Here is a 24748-nt window from a genome sequence, read left to right on the forward strand (position 1 = left end):
CTAGATTCTAATGGTGGTTTTCTTCTTCTCTCATTCTTTCTAAATGTGTTAAGTGGAATTCTTCTTTAAAGAAGAGTTGTGTCTTCACCATTCTTTTCTTTATGCAGTTATTATTTATATCAGTATGGATTTGTGGGTTTTAAAAATCATTGGGGTTATAATCCAATAGTATCGTTATTTATTTTGTCGGACAAGTTTCAACTTTGGTCATTGATGGGGACTTCATGTTGGCTCCTGTGCTCTTTCAGAATCTTTGCTCATATTTTTAATTTTTTGACACTTTCTGGTACCATAAGGTCCTCCAGGGTCACGTAGCATTTTCTCTGTTCTGACCCTGGAATCAATCAGTTCTCCAACGAACCCTAATTCTTTTCATTGGAAAATAGTATTTATAAACCAAGAGCTGGGTGCTCATGTGCTCATTGCTACTGGGTGTCACTGCTGAGAGAGAGAGAGAGAGAGAGAGAATATATGTATGTATAATAACCCTGCATACACACACCTCTACTTTATCCATCATCCATTTATCCATGTATTTATCTGTCTATCTCATCTATCTATCTATCTATCTATCTATCTATCTATCTATCTATCTATCTATCTATCTATCTATCTATTTTTTTGAGACAGAGTCTTGCTTTGTTGTCCAGGCTAGAGTGAGTGCCGTGGCGTCAGCCTAGCTCACAGCAACCTCAAACTCCTGGGCTCAAGTGATCCTCCTGCCTCAGCCTCCCGAGTAGCTGGGACTACAGGCATGCGCCACCATGCCCGGCTAATTTTTTATATATATATATCAGTTGGCCAATTAATTTCTTTCTATTTATAGTAGAGACGGGGTCTCGCTCTTGCTCAGGCTGGTTTTGAACTGCTGACCTCGAGCAATCCACCCGCCTCGGCCTCCCAGAGGGTTAGGATTACGGGCGTGAGCCACCGCGCCCGGGCTCATCTATCTATATTTTAAAAAATGAGTCCATATGTGACACCAATTCAGACCACAAGGTACAATCTAGCCTTCCCCTTTTCCTTATTTGTAACTTCTTTCTCCAACAGCAAGAAACATCACTCCTATTATCTACAATTTATTTACTTATTTTTTTCAACCCTAGTACCCAACTCAAGTACAGTCGGCCCTCTGTATCCATGGGCTCCACATCTGAGAATTCAGCCAACCGCACATTGATATATTCACCAGGTGCAGAAGCCATGGGGTACAGAGCACTGACTTTCCATATCCGTGCATTTTGCAGGTTTGTGTATGGTTCTTTCATGGTATTCAGCTAGAACACTTTTGGCCAAAGTTACTTAGGTCGCAGTAGTTATGCGATTCTTTTGTAACACAGATTCATGTGTCAGTCTGCATTCTGTCTTTACTCCCACATCCTGACTGATTTTTAAAAATTTACATACAGTAATAGTCTTTGTGGTGTATAGTTCTATGAGTCTGGACCAATGCGTAGAATCGTGTATCCACACCACAATTCTGTGCCTTTATATTTAATCCTTCACAGGTCACAGGTTTCCTGGAGATAATTGTATAGCTGGGTCTTCTTTTGTTATCCAATCTGACAATCTCTCTCTTTTAACTGATGTATTTGATGTGATTTTTGATATAGGTGGATTTAAATCCACCATCTTACTAGCTGTTTTCTGTTTGTGCCATCTGTCCTGTGTTTTTCATTTTTCTGCCTTCACTTGGGCTAACTGAACTTTTTAAAAAATTTTTTTTATTTTAGTGTATTATGGGGGTACAAGTGTTAAGGTTACATATATTGCCCATGTCCCCCTCCGCCCTCGAGTAAGAGCTCCAAGTGTGTCCATCCCCCAAACGTTTGTTGCACATCTTACTCATTGTGGTTGTACATACCCATGCCCTCCTCCCCCTCCCACCCTCCTAACACCTGATAAATGCTACTCCTATATGTCCACTTAGGTGTTGATCCGTTAATACCAATTTGCTGGTGAGTACATGTGGTGCTTGTTTTTCTATTCTTGAGATACTTCACTTAGTAGAACGGGCTCCAGCTGTATCCAGGAATATACAAGAGGCGCTATATCACTGTTGTTTCTTAAAGCTGAGTAGTGCTCCATGGTATACATATACCACATTTTATTAATCCACTCATGAATTGATGGGCACTTGGGTTGTTTCCACAGCTTTGCAATTGTGAATTGTGCTGCCATAAACATTCGAGTGCAGGTGTCTTTTTCATAAAGTGACTTTTGATCTTTTGGGTAGATGCCCAGTAGTGGAATTGCTGGATCAAATGGTAGATCTACTTGTATCACTTTGAAGTATCTCCATATTGCTTTCCACAGAGGTTGAACTAGTTTGCAGTCCCATCAGCAGTGTAGGAGTGTTCCTCTCTCTTCGCACCCACGCCAGCATTTGTTGTTTGGGGACTTTTTGATAAAGGCCATTCTCACTGGAGTTAAGTGATATCTCATTGTGGTTTTGATTTGCATTTCCCTGATGATTAGAGATGTTGAACATTTTTTCATATGTTTGTTGGCCATTATTCTGTCTTCTTTTGAGAAGTTTCTGTTCATGAACTTTTTTTATAATTCCATTTTATCTTTGTATTGAATTATTTATATTTCTTAAGCACTTTTAGTGATTGCCCAAATAATTATATTTACATGTTTAATTATAATTTACCTTAAAATAATGTTATAGCACTTTATGTAACAGTAAGGACTTTCAACACTATATTCCCAAGTCTTCCCTTCCATCCTTTGTGCTTTTACTTCTGCATATGCTGTTAATGTACAAAGCACTGCTACATTTTTGCTTTAGATTGGGGGTTGATAAACTATGACACCTGGGCCATATCTGGTCTGCCACCTATTTTGTCGATAAAGTTTTATTGGAATGAATTCATTTCCCTTTGTTTAGATATTGTGTGTGGCTGCTTTTGTGCTATAATGGCAGAGTTGAGTGGTTGCATCAGAGACCACGCGACCTGCAAAATCTACAGTATGTACTTTCTAGCTCTCTTGTGAGAAGTCCACTGTAATTCTTACCGTGTTACTCTATGCAATTTGTCTTTTCTCTGGATGCCTTCAAAATTTTCTCTTTACTTTTATTTTCAGTAATTCAAATATGATATGCCACTGTGTGTGTGTGTGTGTGTGTGTGTGTGTGTGCATGCGCAAGTGCACATGTGTGTATGTGTGCTACCCTACTCGGTTGCTTGCTGCTCTCTGAGCTTCTTGGATCTATAGTTTGGTGTCTGGCATTAATTTTGGAAAATTCTAGGCCATTATTTTTTAAATATTTCTTCTGCTCTGCTCTCTCTCTTTCTCTTCTCCTTTTGGGATTCCATTCCATTTTTGATATTGACCATTTGATATTGACCACAGGGTAGCTTAGATACCATGCTACTTTTGTTTCTGTTCTCACTTTTTTTTCCCTCTTTGTGTTTCAGTTGGGGTAATTTCTAATACTACCTATCTTCGCCTTCAGTGATCCTTTTATCACTGTGCCGCGTCTACGAATCAGCCCATTGAAGATATTGTTCATCTTTGTTAGAATGTTTTTCATTTTTAACATTTTAATTTGATTCTTATAGTTCCTATGTCTCGGATGAAAATATTAATCTCATCTTGCATATTGTATACCTCATCTGATCTGCTACATTGTATACCCTGTGCATTAGAGACTTCAACCTATTAATCATAGTTTAAAAAAAGCCATGTCAGATAGGTCCAAATCTGTATCATACCTGAGTTTAGTTCTTACTATTACTGTTTCTTGGAAGTGTGCCCTTCCTGCCTTTTCATTTGCTTCATAATTTTTTTCTTTAAAGCTGGACATCTTGTGTAGAACTGTAGAAATTTAGACCATTTTTCCCCCTCTGGAAATAGACCTGCTTTTTCTTCTGGTGTGTCTTGTGGCAGAGATGGGTGGTTGAGTTGATCTAGGTAGCAGCTGGGCTGGGTTTGAGGTTCATTGTTGCTATGGCTGCCCTCAGTGCACCTTAGCCTTCAGATTCTTGTGGAAATACCTTGCGCTTTAGGACAGGGGTTTGTCTGTCAGAGAAATATCTGCTTGACTCTCAGCAGCAGACCTGCCCTCTGCCTTCCGCCTTAGAGAGTGTCTTTCTGCACATCTCTTTCCTTTGTCTGTTCTGATGTTCTTGTTCTTGTTCTGGTTGGCTTGTCACTGTGTGGTGATGATGTGCAGAGATGCTCTGTTGTTCTGATTAAGGCTCAGTGGTAGGCAGCCACCTGTCCTTCATTCTCAGATGTCTGACTTCCTCAGTTGCTCTGTCCCTTATCAGCAAGTTTAATAGCAGCCGCTGTTTTTAAATAGTGATGAGTGTATGTGATATTTTGCAATGTCTGCAACAACTTTGATATGGCATGAAAAGATCTGTAATTTCTGTTCTTTTTGTTGGTAATCACAGGTACTGTTAATACTATTGCCATTGCCTACATTCATAATTGAAAGACATTCTACAGAATTTTAGTTAGATGTTGGTAAAATGCAAATTTTCCATGTTCAAGTTTATGGACTGTTGCTTTCTATCTAATGCCCCTCTGGCCTCCTAACAGAGAGCTGTCTAGTCTTGATGACAATATTCTTGAAGTCAGGAACGGAGAGACCCAGGACTTATTCCTGGCTGTCCTGCGTAACATATGTTTCTCACTAGTAAGTAGAAACGACAATAGTACTTTTACCTAACGAAGTAATGAGGATCAAATAGGTTATGTCTGCAAACGGTTTGAAATTCCTTATTCCACAGCAGCATTCAATTAATAAATATAAACCCACAACACTGTAGAATTGATGCATCTGCAGGGAGAGACTGGAGTGGTGTGACCTCCACGATCCCCACTTGTGGCCACCTGTCAGCCTCTTCCGCTTATCCATCTCCCTCCCGGACACCTCGGCTCTCATCTGTAAGGCCCTCCCGAATTGTGGGCTGGGCCTTTGGACAGCCCTCGGGATGACTGTCCCAAGCCTCTGTGCTTTGGTTCCAGATGTCTGCTCTCCCTGGACCACCCTCCTCCTCCTCTTGTCCCCATGGAGCCCAGGGCTTCTACCTGCCTCTTCCCCCCGGAAACTCACCCAGTCAATGCGCTCAGGGGCCCCATTCACTGTCAGGTGGGTTTGCAGGCTACTCTGTTCCCTGCCCCCAAGGTGGCAAAGTGGCCCCAGATGGGCCCTGGTGCCCACCTGGTTTTCAAGGTGCCCAGTAAAGGAGGGCCCATGACAAAGTCACCTCATCAGGTCTCTTCTTTTCCCAGAGGCTAAGAATTCATTGTCCTTTCTTTGGGATCCTTTCTGCCAAGGCACTTAGGTGTGGGGGGATCAGTCAATTGTTCTCCTACCTACAGTGGCTTACAGGGCTCCCGGGAAGAGGGCCATTCACTCCTCCTGCCCACCTTGCCTCAGGCATTGGGGCCAGAGGCAGAGCCCAGTAATTGTGCAGGTGATTGATCTGGGAAACCTCAGAATCCCCAGGGTCCTACAGTTATCTGTCGCCAGCTGAAAGGAGGGAGGTTTCAGTTGGAAGAGGGTGGTTGATTTCATTCTCATCGCTTTCATATGCAGAGAAAAGTTTCTGGAGTTGTAGAGCCATGGTGGAATTTTCACTGTTCAGCCTACAGAGACTGGTTCTCAGCAAGCCAGAGGCGGATGTCACTGGCGGGTGGACAGCTGGGGTGCAGGAGCTGTCTGGGCGCTCCCTCTGAACCACGGCTGGGCTGAACAGTGAGCGGATCCCTCTGGGAATGGCCACTCCTCAATGTCCAGGAGTTTAGAATCGAAAAATCTTCCAACTTGGCAACGGTGCCGAGTGTTTCACAGGATGACCCTTTTCATCCTCGAAGCGGCAGCGTCTGCACCCTGTTCCCCAGGCTGCGAAACAGCCTCCAGATGGAGGCTGATAACGTTGCTTTGCCCGGGCATCACGCAGCCTCTGCTTCCTCCTCCAGCCCACTGAGCAAGCTTACTCATCCCTGGGGCTCCTTCTCTTCCCAGCTGGGCTGAACACAGCAGATCCTGGGATTGGCCAGGGGGATCACCTCAGCTCTCCTGGCTGAGTCACTGCTCAGTCACCAGCTCAGAGCTCAGTCACAGCCTGGTTGCTGACAACACAGCCGAGAGCCCTCCCAGGGGGACTCCAGACAGCGCCAGATCAAAAGCGCCAGGGCTTTGAAGAATCCCGTTCATTTTACCTCCTGGGAGTCAAATGTGATCTAGTGAGTGTTTTCTTCTTATTGAATGTTTGGGGGAAAAAATTCTCTCTGTGTATCTGCCCGCCTCCCCCTCAAAGGTGGCAGGCAGCGAGGGACACCCGCAGGACCTAACTGGCTCTGAATCCAGCCGGCCCCTGCTCAGCAGAGCCCAGCCCAGCCCTGCTCTGTCTGCAGGTTCACCATGTTTAGCATGAGGGCTTCGAGCTGGACTTTTAAAAAAATATTTGTAGCCCTCATCTCCAAATGTGAAGAATTTGAGTTATTTTAAATAAAGACTAAACTCAAAGAGCTTGAAATAGGACTTGGCTTCCTGGGAAGCCTGTCCACTGGGGGCAGATTTGCTGCTGAGGTCCCCCCTCCCTGGAGGTGGGCGGGGGAGGGGGAAGACTTCCTTTTGGGTCCTGCAACCTCAGTCATTTGCAAGCAGCAGGGATGGCAACTCCGGTCTCTGAACAAACCCTGTGGAAGTAACTCACATGTATATGGCAAGACACCCCTTGTACACCCAGGTGCAAGACACCTGGGCAATGTCAGCATGGGAGTGGGGGCCAGCTCTCCTGGGGATAGGCTGCCTTGATGGGAGTAGCTCCAAGCCCAGCTAGAGTGCGTCCACACACGGCTGGTGGACAGAGCCGCATCACCTGGGCAAAACTCTCCAAGCAGCTGTCCCTAAACATCTTGTCTAGAATCCCCGGAGCTCAGCCTCCAGTCCACTGAGCCTGCCTTCCTGACTCCCCCTCTTGGGGGCTGCAAAGCTTTGCAAGCTCAGCCCGGAACAAACCAAACCTGCAACTAACTCTCTCACCCTCTGCATATCTGTAAGGAGCATCATGGTCCTCAGCGGTTCACCCTCCAAATGGACACTCACCCTTGATTCCTTCTCTCATCGCGCACCCTCTCTCGCTCCACTTGTCAGCAAGACTTTTGGTTTCGCCTCCAAAATCTTTTATTTTAGAGATGGGGTAATATTGCTGTCTGTTGCCCAGGCTGGAGGGCTGTGGTGATCATATACCTCCCAAATCTACCCAAAGTCTTTCCGTTTCTCGCTGAGCACCCCCTTTATCATCTCCCCGAGTTTCCTGGGGTCCCGCCCGGCCTGTTGGCTTGTTTCTTCTCCTGCAGTCCATCTTCCATATAGCAAAGAAGTGATTTTTTAAAAACGTAAATTAGATCATAACATTCCCAGGTTGGCATAGTCTTGGAATGATCTCTAAACTCCTTGCCTTGGCCCACAAGACCCTACATATCTGGCCTGGGCCAGCCCTCCAGCTACCGCAGGGCCTGCCTCAGGACCTGCGCACTCGCTGTTTCTGCTCTCCGCAAAGCTCTACCCCCCATCTTTGTCTGACTCGGGTGCTTGTCTTTTAGGGTGTTTCAGTTCACATGTGACATCCTCTGATCCAAATCATTGCACCATCAGATGTATTTATTTGTCCCTTGGCTCCCCGCTGGGCTCCGAGGGGGCGGGGGCTGTCCCTCCTGCCCAGAGCCCCCTTCCCGCGTCTGGAACGCGCCTGGAGCAAGCAGGAGTGCGCGCCCCGATGTCCGAGTAAGGGACAGTGGCGGCCCAGCCCTGAGAAGCTGCGGTCAGCACGGCGGCCACCTAGGGTTGAGGAAACGAAGCACCAGGGTCAGAAAGTCAAGGGCGGGCTCGGGCTGCGCGGCCGGAGAAGGGCGCGCTCTCCCCGCCGTCCTGCGGCCCACGCCGCTCCGAGGCATGGGTCTATGTGGGTCTGTTTTGTTGAGGGACATATATGGCTTTGGCTCGGGGAAACAAAATGAGCAGCACGGCCCGAGGGTCCCCACCCACGGGAAAGGCAAGGTAGGCGCTTAGGCATGAGCCGGCGGATCCGGCCGGCCGGCCCTGAAAGCGGCCGGGTCGCCCGCACCCCGCGAGGCTCCCTCGCGCGGCCCCGCTCGCCCCGCCCCGGTCCCGCCCACCCGGAGGCCCCGCCCCGGCCCCCCGGAGGCCCCGCCCCGGCCCCGCCCCCGGAGGCCCGGCGCGGCGCGGGCGGCCGGCGGGGTGTTTGCATACAAAGGCGGCCACGCGCGGCGCCGCACGGTGAGTGGCCGGCGCCCGCACGAGCCCGGCGCGCCGGGCCTGGGTCGCCGCCGAGCGCGGGCCGCGGCCTCCAGCGGGTGGGCGGGCGGGGCGCTGGGGCGCGTGGCGAGGCCGGGCTGGGCCGGGGCCGCGGACCGACTGCCGAGCTCGGGCCCCGCCGCCCTTGGCGGGAGGGGTTGGGGAGGCAGGCGGAGGAGCGGGCCGGGGCCGGGCGGGCCACTCGAGCATCCCTGCGCCGGCCATCGTTGCGCGCCCGCAGGCTCGGTGTGGGCCCGGCCGGGCGGGCCTTGCGCTGCGTCGGGGGTCCGGGGTCCCGGCGTCCGGCCTCGGAGCCCCCAGGACAGCGGGGACGAGCTCCAGCCGGGAGACGCGGGTGGGTTCTAGCTGTGCGTGGAGGACTTGGACGAAAATCTTTCCTCCGGGCGGGGCGGGGGCGGGGAGAGTTGGGATTCCAGCGTCGCAGTAGAGGAAACCGAGGCTCAGGGAGGTCGACCCACCTGCCCAAGGTCACACAGCTGCTGGGCGGCAGGGCTGGCCGAGCCCAGGTTGGAATCCGGTTCTCACATTACAAAACGTCTCTGCAGGGCCTCTGCACCTCTCCTGCAGCAGCCCATGGGTGCTGGGCCTAGTCGGTTCCATGAGCTGCTCCTGCAAATTAATTTTATTATGGAGAAGGCCGGGAAAATACAGGCTGAAAAAGTCATGTTTTGGAAGTAACTTTAAGTGCCACGGAGCTAGAATAGGTAACTGGTAGTTTGTGCGGTGAGTAGTGGCTGGAGAAAGCAGATGTCAACCTTGTTTTTGACCAGCAAGCAGGAAATTTGAACTAAAACAACTGGCAGTTAATTTGGAGAGTGTTTTGAACTCGGTAGTTTCTTGTATGGTAGTGTTAATAGAAGTGTTTTGGGAAAGATGAGCTTGTAATAATTTTTTAATGGGGAGGGTTTGTATAGTGGAATAGTGGTGGTGTTGTGAGTTTAAGTATGTATGCTTTGGTCCATAATTTGGGTTTGATGATTGTAAGTAAGCAGTTGAAGAATGTGTGGTAATTGAGAAATAGGTACATCCCCACAGGAGCACTCCCCCCTTCCCCCAGAAATGTTGAGAGATCTAAGAGTTTGACTTTTGGTTCAGTTTTCTGATAGTCCTTCACGTGTGCTGACTTTTGTTTTATCACACGTTTTTGTGTGTGGGTGTGTGTTTTAGGCTTCTATCCCTGTTTATATGTGGGACCGTGTGGCGTTAGGGAGCCAGGCCTGGACTCACGGGTGGGGAGGCTGGGCTCTCTGGGCTCTCGTGGGTGCTGCCTGAGCCGCTGTGGGGCCCTGTGCAAGTTCTTTCTCCCTGGGTTATCACAGTCTCTGCACTTGAGAAAAGAGCAGGGCTGCGAGGCACAGGGCAGCACCTGCGGGCTCAGGTGGGAGACTGCGGGATTCCTGGTTGCAGGGGAGACCTTGGCAGTGGCCGAGGAGTCCGCCCTGGACGGGGTGGGGATGGCTGGCCTGGCCAGAGGGCAGGGGAGGCCAGTGAGATGGAAAGGTCAGAAGGTCCCCTGAGAGGCGCTGAGGCCAGCGCAGAGCACTGGGGCTGTGTGGTCACATTGACCACTTGCCGCTGTGTAACTTGGGCCAAAGACTGCAACTGAGCTTCACTGTCCTCATCTATAAAACGAAGGGATAATTATACCCATTCACAGGATTGTTAATAAAAACAATAAAAACTGAGATGTACAAAGAGCACCTGGAACATCATATGGGGTCAGTGACTGATCATGGTGGTTATTATTTTAAGTGAGAACCACAGAGTGCCAGGGAGGGGGGCTGCCTGTGGGGTTGGGACAGTCCTGGCTGACACTGGCCTCTGGTCCGGAAGTCATCACTGTGGGCATCCCATCCCCTTTCTGCCACCCTTCTCCGACTGTCAGTGGCCTTTACTGGACCCTCTGCCTTCAGGGTTGGAGGTCTAAAGGGTATCCAAGTGGTGAGATGAATTGATCCGGCAAGTGTGCAGATGGGAATGGTTGAGGGGTACAGGTGGCTTGCTCAGGAAGGCCCCAATGATGGCAGCTTTTGGAGTATATTGAGAGACACCCAGCAGGTGGTGATCCAGCCAGTATGCTGAGGATGGTGGTTTGCCCTGTTAGCACTTGGACTTCCTCAGTGGTAACCCGGGCGTGGGAACTTGGCAGTGTTAAGAGGTATCGACAGGAAGACCCTGGAACTGCCCGCTGCCAGCGTTGGAGCGGGTTCCGGGAAGGGCGAAGTCACGATGTTTACACTGAGTGAACCCTGGTCCAGTGGATTATAGAGTAAGCCCACTCACTTAAAATCAGAATGGGGTTTGTGGGACTAACAGAAGTCAGACAAATCCCAAACAAGCCCTTGGATGATTTTGCAGTTTCTTAGTTTATAAAAGGCCCCAGATGCCTGCTGGTTGGCTGTGCCTGAAATGTTTGCTTTCTAAGCTGCGTCTGGAGAGCGAGGGGCCCACGCCTGCTTTTGTGGCCGGAGCAGCCCTGGCTCCTTCCTCAGAGGATGCTCCGGCACCCTGCAGGAGTCTCTGCCCCCAGGAGGCCACACTTGGCCTTGGGGTTCCTGGGGCCGGAGCACGCGCTCCTTCTTCCTGTGGCCTCCCTTCCTCTTCCTCTTTCCTGCTTCCCCACCTTGTTCAGTGGACCAGGCTTGAGCGGCAGCTGGGGCAAGGGTTGGAGTGCGGTATGTGCAGACTGGAATATTTTGAGGAACGGGTCGAGTTTCTGCCCAGAGAGCTCTGGGGCCAGGTGTAGGCCAGCGTCTTTCACTGTGGGGCTTGTGACCCAGGAGACTTAAAGTCACCACAGAGGGCTGTGTCAGGGCAGGTTGTGCTGTGTCCACTCCCAGCTGAGAGGCACCAACAGCGTCTACACACCAGTGGTTGTGACTACACTCCCTAATGCATCTCTCAGCCCACCGACCAAATTCTGTCTTTCTTGTGGCAACTCAGAATGCTGGGGCTTTCCAGAAAAGAAAGCTACAGGCCATTAGAACAGACGCTTTGCTGTGTGTGGGCTGCCTGTTTGCTCCTGAGTGTGAGGTGATTTGCACTGGTTCACAAAGCTGACCACAGACCCGACACACACCCACACACCTGTTTGCTGCCGACAGCTCTCGTGCACCTTGGCCTTGTTGCCTGGGAGCCTTTGCTGGCCCTTTTCCTCCAGTCTCCCCGTACACATGTGCGCTGTCTTCTTGGCAAAGTCACCCTCCGCATTCAAGGGTCTTACCTACCGGGCTGCAGGTCTTTCGTTTACAAAAGACAGGAGACGAGCAACAACGACTGTAGGGTGACCGGGCACCACAGCCCAACAGGGCACGTGCCCAGACAACTGTTTTGGCAAAAGAATGTCCTGTCAGTGGACTCTGCCATCTGGGAATGCTACCCAATCTTGGGGTGGCTCCTTTGGGCTCAGATTTTGGGCAACTGTGTTACCTCCCTAGTGGATTGTAAATACAGCCTTCTGGTATTTCTGTATTAATTTTAACCAATGATGTTCTTTGCCTGTGTACAATTTAAACGGGTGATACATACAAAGCACTCTCAGGCGGGAGACCGCATTCAAAGTCCGGTTTTGTCTGGGGCCGCAGGACGAGCACCTGCTTTCGTTTGGTGCGTGCACATTGAAGAGCACTGTACACGTGCTACCTCATTACAGCCCTGTGGGTAGGTTCTGCTGATGTCATCCCATTTTATGGATGTGAAAGTGAAATGCAGAGAGGTTAGTAACCTGCCCATGGTCACGGGGTTAGTGAGAGGTAGGGCTGGGATTTGACTGTCCCCAGAGCCTGCACTCTTACCTGCCGAGCCGTACCATCTCCTAACAGGCAGCACTCTCGAGCATCCAGCTCCTGTTTGGCCCTCTACTCATTCATTGCTGGGGTGGGGTGTAGGGATCACATGGAAGGAAAAGTCACCGGAGCAGAGCATTCTTTTTGACCAAGACACAGGTGTGGACAGAGGGCTCTTGCAGGTGTGCGGAGAGCACATGCCATTGGGTCTTCTAAGGAAAAAGAAGTCCAGTCCTCAATTAACAAGCTAAATAATTAAGAGCCACTGGATTGGAGCCTAAGCCTTAGGTTGTTTTGCTGAGCACAGTGGTCTCGCTGTATCATAGACGTCTGCACCCACTGCTGTTCAGGCCGTTCGTGTTTTTGGCAGGAACCTGAGAACACTCATTACCTGGGATTATAATATCAGCATTGCGAAATCCTAACGCTCGAGGAGCTGAGCGGTCACCCATCTGACCTTCCACCAAAGCAGGAATCTCCCCCAGCACTCTGTTTTGTCTTAGTCATGGGGAGACCTGAGACTGAGTGGATCAGAGTTTTCTGTCCCTCCCTCCTACTTCTCTGAGGTTATTACAACTTGATGTTAAAGTAATACACGCACACATGATAAACAAAAGTGAGAAACCAACACTATGGGAGGTATTGATGAAGAAAAGTAAAGGTCTCTTCCTCCCTTTCCCAAGGCCTGGTCCTCAGGGCTGAGCCCTGTTTGGTGTGTAGCTCATTCCAGATTTTTTTTGTGCATATCAAAAATATATAAATGTAATTATTACAAAATGGATTCATAGGCCAGTGGTGGTAACTCACGCCTGCAAGTGTAGCACTTTGGGAGACTGAGGCAGGAGAATCAGTTGAGGCCAGGAGTTTGAGACCAACCTGGGCAACACAGTGAGATCCTGTCTCTTAAAAATAAAAATTAGGCAGGTATGGTGATGCACACCTGTAGTCTCAGCTAGTTGGGAAGCTGAGGCAGGAGCATGGTTTAAGCCCAGGAGTTTGAGGTTACAGTGAGCTATGATCATGCTACTGTACTCCAGCCTGAGTGGGACTCTGTCAAAATAGAAATAGAAATAAAAAATTAAAAAAAATTTAAAAAGTAATGAAAAGAAATAGTTCAAATTATATTTTTGTGCCTTTTTTCATTCAGTATATTCATTTTTATGTTAATATTTGTATAAGTACCTCTCCCTTTCTCCATTTTATTAACAGCCTCATGATATTCCATTACATGGTATGAATAGTCCATAATTTATTAAACCAGAGTTGTGTAGATACTCAAGTTGTTTCTAATTTTATCTGTTACAATCGATGCATCAATTACTGTCTCTGTGCATGGATCTTACTGTGTTGTAGGATCAGTCCCAGCAGTAGAGTTGCTGGAGTTTGCTGACATGTGCCCAGAGAGGATAGGCACCCCATGGCGCTTACCCCAGCTTGTGACGCTGGTGAGCAGAGAGGGATGAGTGCCTGTTTTTCCGACTGTCACCAACCCTGGGGGTTTTACCAGATGCTTTGATTTTTTGGACCATCTGAAAGGCCTCCTTGGACTTGAGTATCTTTAATTATGAATGGGGTTGAATATCTTCTCTATTATCATTGGCCAGTAAATGTTTTGCCCATTTTTTTCTGTTGGGTTGGTCTGAGGCCATTTTAAACTTGACCTTTATCTTCTAGAGGTAGATGTTGTTGGCAAAAGGTATGGGGTTATGAAAGCTATGACAGGGGTTTTGAATTTTGGCAGTTCCAAGACAGATGTATTTCTTGGCAATTTGTGAAAGTTTGGGACTCAGTGCAGAAGTTTCTAAGGTAACAACTAGGCACACAATCGTGAGACCTCGATTCACTTCGCCTTCACAGAGCATTAGCAGTGCAGCCCTTGCTGAGACCGTACGAGGGTGGAGCAATAAATGCTCGTGAGCATCTGCTGTGTGCTGGAGTTGTACGGACGAGCTTAATTCTGGGTGCTCCCTCCTGGGAGGGCGGCCTTGGAGGAGAAATCTCCCCACGCCACCCCACAAGCTCCCTATAGGAGCTCCGTATTTGTCTCACCTGCTTATTTGTCTCCTTTACCTCTGTATTTGTCTCACACGCAGCCAGGGCTTTGGTGGCTTTGGTGGCGGGGCCCTAGCGCTGGCTTTTTTTGGTGCTCCTCACTTTTGTCAGGCATTGTTCTGATGTGCAGGCTTTTTAAAGCTCCTCTTAGCTTTTCTAGTGAGTTTTCATATTTTGGATAGGAGTGTCTCCTAAAGAACCCAGACACGGCCATGGCCCCTGAATCCCCAAGGGTGTCGACAGTTTTCCGTATAAGAAGCTCCTCACGGTGCTCAGTTGAGGACAGTCTAACCGCGGGGGCTGCCACCAGTGGTGACAGGTACAGCAGAGTGAGGGCTGCCGCCCAGGTGGCTTGACTGACGGGTCTGCGTGCTTTTCCCTGCATCATGCTGCGTCTGAGCAAGACGTCCTGTTTTTGTCATTTATAGGTAATTTATCATCCTTACCGACTGCGATAAATGTCAGTCCACAGTGCTCTGGAAAAAGACTCCTCTTTGCCTTTAATCTAAATTACAGGAGGAAGTTACACTTTTTATAAATCAATTTCATGTAATTCTTATTGGTCATTATGCCATTTTTAGAAGTTGCCTTTTTTTTGAATGCTTTGGATGAAAACCGACATTTTTCTTGTAAACCGCTGAGGTGAGTGTGATCTTGGGGAGCACCAGGAGCACGCTGCGGAGACACGGACCCTGTGCTGCCCGACTGGGGAGCTGACCCCACCTTCCCTACAGGAAGGGCGCCACGGGCCGCTGGGTGGCTGTCCTCACGTGGTGGCCCCACCAGCAGCAGCCGGCTCCTTGTGTGGCACTGTTACCCTGCTGCTGCTAACAGGGACACAATCGGGGAGGCCCGTCCCAGACTGATGGTGGGTTGGCTCTGAATCCGGAAGCTCCCCGGATATGCCTTAAACCCGACCCAGGAAAGTGACTCCCGGTGCTCCGGTGCTGGGAGCCTCTTGAAGTCCAAGTGGGTCCTTGGCTTCCCGAAAGAAGGAATTCAGCAGCGAGTGGAGGGTACGAAGTGAAAGAGAGATTTATTCAGAAACTATAGAAAGTCTACCCCCCAGACAGAGCAGAGCAAGGTCTCCCTGCAGAAGACAACCGGCCCCCCTGGCTCCCGCTGCCTTTGTGTTTAAGCACCGGCTTCATTATAGGCTAAATAATGGAGGGTTATGCATGGAAGGGGATTCGTAGAATATTCATGGGTGTTTCACCATCTTGGTTCTAGCCAGTTGGAACTTGCTCTGCCTCCATCCTGTTTTGATCAGGGTAAGTTGAAACTTTGTCTTGAGACTTCCTGGCTCAGGCAGTGCCCAAAGCAGTACCTGCCAGTTGTCCCTGGCTCGGTCCCCTTTTGGAGAAAGCACTCCCCCTTAATCCTAAAGGGTTGAAGAAGGACAAAGGTTTGTATTTTGTTTCTTCTTTCTGCTGGTCTTTCGGGCACAGGCCCTGCCTAGCATTGGAGGAGTAAGAATCTCTGGAACACCCAGTCTGAGGGGCCCAGTGGCTGGATGCTTCCATGTCCTGGGTCAGCTGGTGAGGTGGGTTGGAACCAAGCCTTGCGTTAGCGTCATCTTGAATTGCAATTACTGTAGCCTGGAAGATAGAAATTTTACCGCAGGGTTAAGCAAACATGGTCCAAAGATTGAAAGAAGAAGGACAGCTGATAAGGGCCCCAAGAAGAGAAGGAACCAAATGATACTGGGCAAATGTCCCTGAATACTGTGGTCCCCAACCCCCGGGCCTCGTCCTGTTAAGAACAGACTGCGCATTACCACCTGAACTCCCCCGCATCCCCGTGGAAAAATTGTCTATCATAAAACTCAGGAACCAGGGCTGCACTGCAGGAGGTGAGCAGCGGGTGAGCAAGGGAAGCTTCATCCGCTCCCCGTCACTGGCATCACCGCCTGAGCTCCGCCCCTGCCTCTGTCTGTGGACAAATTGTCTTCCATGGAACCGGTCCCCGGTGCCAAAAAGGTTGAGGGCCGCTGCCTAAATAGAATCCCAGATGCTCTGGGCAGTGGGGTTATTGACGTCATGTAGCCATGTAGCTTGTTGAAGGAAAATGTCCTGTGTTCTGCCTCCCCCGAATTATTAATGTAGATGCAACAAGACGTGTTTGCAACGGCACTTAACCACTCCCTGTTCAGCCAAAATGCAGCACGGTCATTTTCCTGTATCCAAGATGGACAGAAAAGGTCTTTTCCAGGGGGAGGAGGGAGTATAATGTGAACGTGGTGGACAACTAAGGCAAAATGCAAGTTTGCTTAATAGCTGTGCAAGTGACTAGATTGCAGTCACTAGGAAGCAAGCAAAGCAACGCTAACCCAGCAGGTTATTAGGAAAATGCTAACGATGATTAAGAAAAGGAGAGCAAGCACATGCTTATCAGCCATTTGAATGAGGGTGTTCCTTAGCTTTCTTGCTGTCTTTGGGAGGCAGCCTTGTGACAGGTATCTGAGGTCCCCTGTGGGCTCCCAGGAGTGTGCCAGCTCCTCTGTGCCAACCTGTGGGGCCTCATGAGAAACCGGTTTAATCCTAGACAGATGTTCCCAACTAGGTAGCTCTGATAATGACAGGAAAAAGAAGTTTGTAGGTAGCTAACCATTTAAGTTACCTAGTCGTAAATTTATATTAATTTAGATAGAAGCGAAATTATTAAATGAGTCTTAAAGCAGGCCTTGGTTTCTTGAGAGCGGTTTATTTTGATTGTTGTCTTTCCCTGGGTCTGAAAACAGGACTTCAGTTAACCTGAGTTTGGTGTTCAGATACCCGTGAGTCAAGGTCCTGTGACTCAGTAGCACAAGGGCTTGTTAACAGTGTTTGACAGTGACGGTCGTCAAAGATGTCTCGTTTCTCAGATTCCCAGTCAACAAGGCTGTCGCGGCCAAACCTTGGGAAGTCCAGGTTGGCGCAGCTGCGCGAGCACAAAGGCTGGAGGAGGGTGGGAACACGGCAAAACCAGTGTTGGAACAACACACAGAGTACAGAAGGGCTTCAGTTTGAGAATAAATGTAACATAATCTGACTCCAAGAAACTCCTTAGGGTTTGGGCAAAGGGGAAAAAAGGCAACAGCAAGAGCAGCAGCTGGAATGCCAGCAAGAAGAGACCTCAGGCAGAATAGATTTCGTGTTCTCAAGCAGCCTAGACACACTATAAATCCAGCTCACTTAAGATGCCAAAGATAAGGCTTGAGGTTTGAGTCTTGGAAGCTAACAACCTAAGGAGTGACAGCCAGCCAACTGCTGGGACAATGATGGGTCTCAGTATTAGGGCAAGCAAAGACAGGTTGTCAGAGCTAACAAGTGTAAACAAGGTGATAAAAAAGAACACTGGCAGAGGGCACAGGATGGTTTGGTTTATAGAAAAAGAAAGCAAATCCAGGAATACCTAAATGTCCCCAAGGGCCCTAGTTCAGCCCTTTCACTTGGGACTATCTGATTGTCCCCAAGGGCCCTGTTTCAGCCCTTTAACATGGGGAAATACCCAATACTCCTCGTTCCCAAGGAGCCTATTTCAGTCCTCTACACTTGGGGTCAGCAAAAAGAGAATCCCTTCCCAGTTGCTAACTAAAATCCCTGGGACATGTGGGAGGAAGCATGTGACTTGGGGTCACTGAAACAACCTGGCTCTGGTGTCCCCAGAGCCACCAGAATCAGTGACCTCTATATGACAACAACAAACAAAAAGAATTTCAAAATAAACAGGGAAATGACCCACTTTATAAAGAATGGAAACAGTTGCCCAAATTGCTGAAGCAGAAAACATAAACGCAGATGCAGGAGAGATGGAAGAAGAAAGACAAAAGGAGACAGTCGGACTCCGGCTTGGCGTAGAACAAGTCCCCACCAGCCCCCAGGGCTGCAGCCACCCAGCGTCTGTCAACTACTTGAACCTGCCACCCCATTACCAGGGGAGCCGTAGTTAGACGGGTGGAGTGAGTTTGTGTCCTTTAATTCCGAAAGAAAGTCTCGAGAGCAGAGTCGGAAAGAGAGATGCAATAAAAGGGAAATGAAAAAGAAACTTATCTAGACGAAGGGAGACTTACCCTTCCACCTGCCTACCTCTGCTCCTGTCCTTGTTTTTTTCTTTTCTTTTCTTTTTTTTTTTTTTTTTTGCCAAAATGGTCACAAAAAGTAAATAAAGCTCACTTAAGCCCTAGTCCTTCGCTCCGGGGCATCTGTCACATAACAGCTTTGATTCTGTGTCTTCTGTTTCCGTTGCACCAAGAGAAAGGGGCTCTAAACCAAGAAGTGCTTTTGCTTTTTGAAATCAGTCACCATATAGACCTAATGCAATTAAATCATTCCTGAAGTACCTGGCATGAGAGATAGGTAAATATGTAAGGTTAGATTCCTGGCAAATGTTGCAGAAGGCAGTCAACGGGAAGTTGTTAAAGAAAACGTGGCCATAGAGGACTTGGGGACATTTCCCGGGACCCTGTGATGGGGCCCAGCCACCATGTCAGACACGAGCAAAGCCTCGTCCCTGTCCTCAAGGAGACCCAGCCCAGCTGGGTGGACGGACGTCTGTTCAGCCACCCGACGAATGACAGCCAGTATCTGTCAAGCAACTGCTCTGGGTGGGAGGCGATGCCTTTGACCCGGCTGGAGGGCTGAGGCGTGCGTTCACTGTGAAGGATGATGAGCCTGTCTGTGAAGGAGGTTGCATCCGGGACATTTGGGGAAGGAAACTGAGGCGGCAGTTGGGAATAACAGCTGGAGGAGTAATTGAGGAACTCTCGAGGGACACCTAATTCTTAAAGAGAAGAAAGGATAGTAGGAAGACAAGTGAGAAGGATTTCACAAAATTGAGGATTGGAAGAGTGTTTTTTGGGACGGTTTTTGCATTCCTTTGCTCTGCCAGTCTTGCATGTGTATGTTGTCTGCCGTGTATCATTTCGTTTGCAAAGAGCAAACCCAGAGTATTGAAGTGGAGAAACTGTTATTAGTATTTCCTAGATAATGTGTCTTAGCTTATCTTTTAGTTGAGAGAACTAGAAAGAAAATTAAAATCACTTTTACTCACTTGCATAAAAAGTGAGCAGAACAATGGATTCCTGAATTGTCCACTAAGGAGTTGAGCCTAAAATAATTCATATCCACATATGTATATTTAATAATTGCTGCTAGTCAAGTTGAAGCTATTTATTGTTAATGTAAATAGAATTCCAAGTGGAATATGCTTTTGGATTTTTATGTTTCTCTACCAATTTGAGTCTAATATCAGCACTGTAGTAGTTTCTCACCTAGGAAAGAACATTTAGAAAGATGGTATTCCAGTAGAATGTAATAATCTGAAATTTGTATTATTTTACAAGGTCAAGCTAGAAGATGCCACATTAAAAAATTTTTTTTTTTTACTATTTCTTGACCTCAGAGTTTCTCTGAAAATCCACAGCATAATTTAAGTCTGGCCAAAGGGTTTTGTGAGATTTGGCTAGGTTCTTCTTCAAAAACTTTTGAACTAGAGGTTGTGGAATCCTGTTTCAGGAGGTAAATAAAACCCTGTCAGGTGAAGCAGCTATTTCTTGCCAGATTCTGAGAATGAAATCAATAGGTTTGAAAGTAATTTGGTCTGAGGTGAACAGATTGCAGGTGGCTTAAAGCTGCTCAGCTGGAAATCGGAGCATTCTGTTTTGTTCTCCGTAAGTTTTACTTATCTTTTTTGTTCTTGAGGCAATTAAGATAACTTTTTTCTTTTAAAACCAAATTCCCCTCACTGCCTGGTCACATGTCTTAGCATACACCAGGAAACCGAAGACAAAGACAGTAATGAGATCAGCCTGTCCGGGGAGGGGAGCTGAGCAACTGGTTTTGTGGGGTGTCTTATCTTCAGGCAAATCAGATTAGCTTCTTCCTTGAGCCTTTTACTTCAGAGGTAACTGAAGGAAGTGAAATTTGGGAGTTTACAGCCAGCTGGTTTATTCTTGTATTCTTTAAGCATTTGCTCAGCGTTTATTCTTTTATTCGGAAGAGAGCTTGGAGGAGAGGCAGAGAAAGAAGAGTCTCCCCCCCGCCCAACTTGCCTGTGCCCCTTGGCCAGCAGGTGCCTTAAAGGACACTGTCTCTCCTCCTGCGGCAGAGGTGGTCCCCTCCACCCCAAGCTCTCTTGCAAAGGAATTTTTAACCAGATAATATCCATCTTTCTGAAATTAGTTCTGGTTAATAGAGTAGTCCCCCTCCCCACTTATTATAAACATTTTAATTGTGGTAAACTACACACAACATAAAATTTACCACTTTAACCATTTTTAAGTGGCATCAAGTATTTCACATTGCTGTGCAGCTCTCACCACTATCTGCCTCCAGAAAGAACTCTTTTCGTCTTGCAAAACCGAAACCCTGTACTCATTAAACACCGACTCCCCGTTTTCTCACTTCTCCCAGCTCCTGGTCGTCACTCTTCTCTGTTTCTACGCTAGGGAACTCGTGTAAGTAGAGGCGTACATCATTTCATCCATGTAGTAGCATGTGCCAGAATCTCCTTCCTTTGTTAGACTCAGTAGTATTTGGCTGTGCGTGTAGACCGCATGGTGCTTTTCCATCCATCTGGAAAAGCAGACACCTGGTTTGGGCTGCCTCCTCTTCTTGGCTGTTGTGAATAATGCCGCCATGAACACCGGTGTGCAAATCTCTTTTTGAGACCTGGCTGTCTCTTCTTTTGAATATATACTCAAGAGCAGAATTGCTAGATCATACAGTAATTCTGTTTTCAATTTTTTGAGGAATTGCTAGGCTGTTTTCCAAACAGTGGTTGCACCATTTTACATTCCCACCAACAGTGCACAAGGGTTCCAGTTTCTCTACGTCCTCACCAGTCCTCACCAACGCTTGTTATTTTCTGTTTTCTCGATAGCAGCCATCCTAACGGGTGAGAGGTGGTAGTATTCTCCCTTTTTAAAAATTTACAGCACTCAGTTGTCAACGTGGCCCCAGAGTACACGGATGCTGAGGAGGGTTCCTGGGAGCACATTGCTAGTGGGGCCCAGGACCTCACCACTTGTTAAGAGTTATTGAGAAGATTTCCTGCTTTCAAAGAGTGGTATTTGCAGATTTGCAAAGAAGTTGCTCCTCACAGGGGGTAGCTCATGACATCAAAGCACCACTCACCTCAGCTAAACACACAGCTGTAGGTATCAGGACACCTTCTCATCTTGTGTAGTAGGAAAACACACCACACCAAGAAGATCACACAGGACACCTGAGTCTTGGGTCTGTCTTTGCCGGAGTCACGTCCCATAACTGGGCTTTTTAAAAATAAGGTTGTTGGAAGAACAACTCACTCAGGATCCTTCCAGCTTCAAAATTCTTGGATTCTGTGCAATGACCTTGACTTTGCTCCCTGAAAAGGGGGAGGGACGCTTTGTTGTTGATGACGAGAGAGCAGGACAACAATCGGTTTCTTTTAATGAGATGTCACTAAGGACTAAAGGAACACAGCCTTTGTCACAGAGCAGTTAGAGCAGGAATCGGACCTTGCGTGTCATCTAGGCTGCCATGCTGGTTTTGCAGAGGAGAGGCTAGGAGGCAGGGGTGTGGTGATACTGTCCCGTTAGGAGCTTTCTGTTTCATGTGAGTAAAAAATATTAACAGCAGTTCTCCGCTGCACTGGCCTGGGCTCAGGGTGGTCTCATCATTCAGTGACAAGCACAGCTCGTATAGGAGAGTGTGAAGTTACAGGAAGCCATGGGGGGTGGGAGAGGCGGCTTGACAAAACCAAAATAGAAGTCACTGCTGAAGACCCAGTGCCTGGTCTGGTGGCGCGACTCACCGGCCCTGTGGTCTGGGTATTTGCTTCACTGCGGTTTTCTGGTCTGAAGGGCTGCGTACCTCCAGGGCTGTTGGAGAGTCAACGTGAGATGATGATACATGTGAAGGAAATTGAACAGAGGTGCTAGGGTTAGGGGTTTACCCCTCTTGACAAACATGTATGTTAAAAGATCTAAATTTATCATTGGGGTGATGATGTCTTATATAAAAGGATTCACTGTGAGAAGTACCAGGGTTACAGAGAATCATTTTTTTATATCATACATCTTTGCAAGAACCATCCCACCCCAGCTTTTTGGGGTGAAGTTATTTAAACCTGCGCCACTAGCAAACTCAGAAAAATGTGTGTTTTGATATATGTATATATATATATGTTTTGAGATATATATATATATATATATATATATATATATATATATATCTGCCTTGTGTTCACAGGGCAGATGAAGGCGGAGCTGGACAGCTCTGGTTTTTCTTCCATTTGAAAAGGAGGGCAGGGCTGAGCCGGCCTCTGGACGTGTTTACTAAAGAGGAAATGTGTCTATCCAGGGAGCTTCATTTACGATTGTGAAATGAGCCCGTTTGGGTTTCCATACTCTTTTCTTGATGGGTGTCATGCTTTGCTTTTAGCTCTCTGGCCTGTTCTCAAGTAGAATTAAACCAGCTCTTGCTTGCCCCTGCGAGGAGCCTTGCCTTCCTCACTTGCAAACGGAAATGCCACTCGCCTCTGCTCATTTCACAAGGGTTGAGGTGAGGCTTCCAAAAGATGTATTTTGTGTGTTTAACTTGAAAAGGACGAGGCCTGATCCTTGGCCTCCTGGAGAACATAGCTCATAAAAGAAAAAGCAAACATACGGTTTCCTCTGCTCTCGTTCACTACTTTTGACACCAAGTGTGTGAGCCTCTTCTACACCAAGCAATTCTCCAATTCCCTGTGGACACCAACTGGGTGCCGAGTAATTCAGTTCAATTCCGACTGGCACCATCTGCCTGGAGTTAGTGTCCGATCCCACAGGTCAAGGGCTCAGTCCTACAAGACTGTCCCCCGCCTGGGATGCTGTAGTTCCTACTCACCAGCTGTAAACCGGGCATTCCCAGAACCCGTTTGTTGGGTTCAATCATTTGTGTAGAATGGCTCACCGAACTCAGGAAATGGTTTACTTACTATTACTGGTTTACTGTAAAAGATACAACTTAGGAACAGCTCGGAAGGATGCCTAGGGCAAGGTCATGGGGAAGGGGTAGGGGCCGAGGGCAGGGGCAGCCGCCTCTGGGCGCTCCCCCTCCCAGCACCTCCTGCAACCTCTGAAGCCCCTTCCTTTAGCTTATGGAGGCGCCATTATATGGCAAGATGGATTGAATCCTTGGCCACTGGTGGTTAGGCTTACTCTCCCCCTCCTTCTGTCTTCCCTGGAAGGGGGGAGGCGGGATGAGCTGAAAGTACCAACTCTTCAATCACAGGTTTGTTCCTCTGGCCACCAGCCCCCATCCTCCAAGAGTTACCTCATTACCATAAACTCTGGTATGGTTGAAAGGGGCCTATTATGAATGACAAAAGATGCTTCTTTCACCTTCCCTGCTGCTATTAAGGAGCTCAAATGTTTCAGGTGCAGGAGACAAAACCCAAATACAATAAAAGGTATTCTTATCTCTTAGGAAATGACTAGGGGTTCAGGAGCTCCCGCTGGGACCCAGGGATGAAGACCAAAATAGACATTTCTTATTATGTCATAATGTCGCAGCTTTGCTGAATGACAGGAAAGCCGTATGGGAACAGCAGCAGGGCAGGAAAGTTCCCAGAACCTATCAGTCTACACAGCAGGTTCGTCAGCCACAGGTGCACAGGGGCTGAGGTAGTTCCTGGAATCACTGCAGGTGACCCCCCTGGGGTTGTTGCCCCCTGGGGTCATTGCCCCCTGGGATCGTTGCCTTGAAGCATGAGAGCAGTGTGGACCAGGAGACAGGGTGAGGTTTGGGGAGCAGTTGGAAGTTGCACTGTGCACACCCTTCATGCTCAGGTGGGACTTGCATGGTGACAGCACGTGACAGGCATGGGGATGGGCCAGCAGCGGCCCCCCTGGTGCTCGCCAGGGGGCCAGAGCTGTGCATAGGCCAGAGCACGGTGACGGCTTAGCTCGTCCCTTGTCCGCTTCTTGTTACCACCTCCTTTTCGAGGGCATCATTTCTCGTCTGCACTGTCACCAGCAGTGCCCTGTAGCCTTCCTTCTCCTTGGTCACAGCTCCCTCAGCCTTTACTTAATGCAAACACAGCAGCAAAATGCAAACACAGTGTTCTGGGGGAGGAGCAGCCCGAGGGCAGGCAGAGGCCAGGGTGGACATCCTTACTGAAAAAGATCATCTTCTCCCATCTCGTGCAAAAATTCATTTTTTCCTCCAGTGTTAAGTAGCTACTTTATTTGGCATGGTGAGGGAAGCTAAGTTGGATGAAATGGTCTCTTTTCTCAAGTTGTAAGAGTTAGTGTGCAAAACTCGCTTGTGACGACAGAATAAGGCGCAGGCAGCAGCAGTCCTGAGGACAAAATAAACTTGAGAGAAGACTTGAGAGCAGACAGAGCCCAGTGACAGCTGAGATTGGACATCGTGGGGTCTGCGCTGTCTGCTGGACCGCAGGAGGGCAGAGATCGGTGGGCTCGTTGATTGGGGTGGGTATTGTGGAGGGCGTTCGGAAACAAAATGATTAAAGTGTGGAAGTCGAGTGTGTGATCTACGTTTTTTGCAAGGGTGACGAGTTCTTTTCGATTGGCCCTTGATGGCTTTCCCAGAGTTAATCGTTTCTGTGTGTGTGTGTGTTTTGTCTGTTTCCGTGTTCT

The 24748-nt window shown here is 48.4% G+C and overlaps 1 protein-coding gene across 4 annotated transcripts in view; it reads left to right on the top strand.

Moving 5' to 3' along the window:
• LPIN1 (lipin 1) overlaps positions 1 to 24748 on the top strand; it is a 123546-nt gene that overhangs the window by 43145 nt on the left and 55653 nt on the right. The window contains exon 1 of one of the 4 annotated variants that reach the window (XM_076000559.1): positions 6119 to 6207. The exons of 2 other annotated variants lie outside the window; for them this stretch is intronic. The gene's annotated coding sequence lies outside the window, so the exon portion shown is untranslated. Of the gene's footprint in view, positions 1 to 6118; positions 6208 to 8191; positions 8267 to 24748 lie in introns of those variants that run through there. One more of the 4 variants, XM_076000556.1, reaches the window with a different exon arrangement.

This window comes from Microcebus murinus, chromosome 3 (assembly GCF_040939455.1).
Source record: "Microcebus murinus isolate Inina chromosome 3, M.murinus_Inina_mat1.0, whole genome shotgun sequence".
Lineage (NCBI taxonomy): Eukaryota > Metazoa > Chordata > Mammalia > Primates > Cheirogaleidae > Microcebus > Microcebus murinus.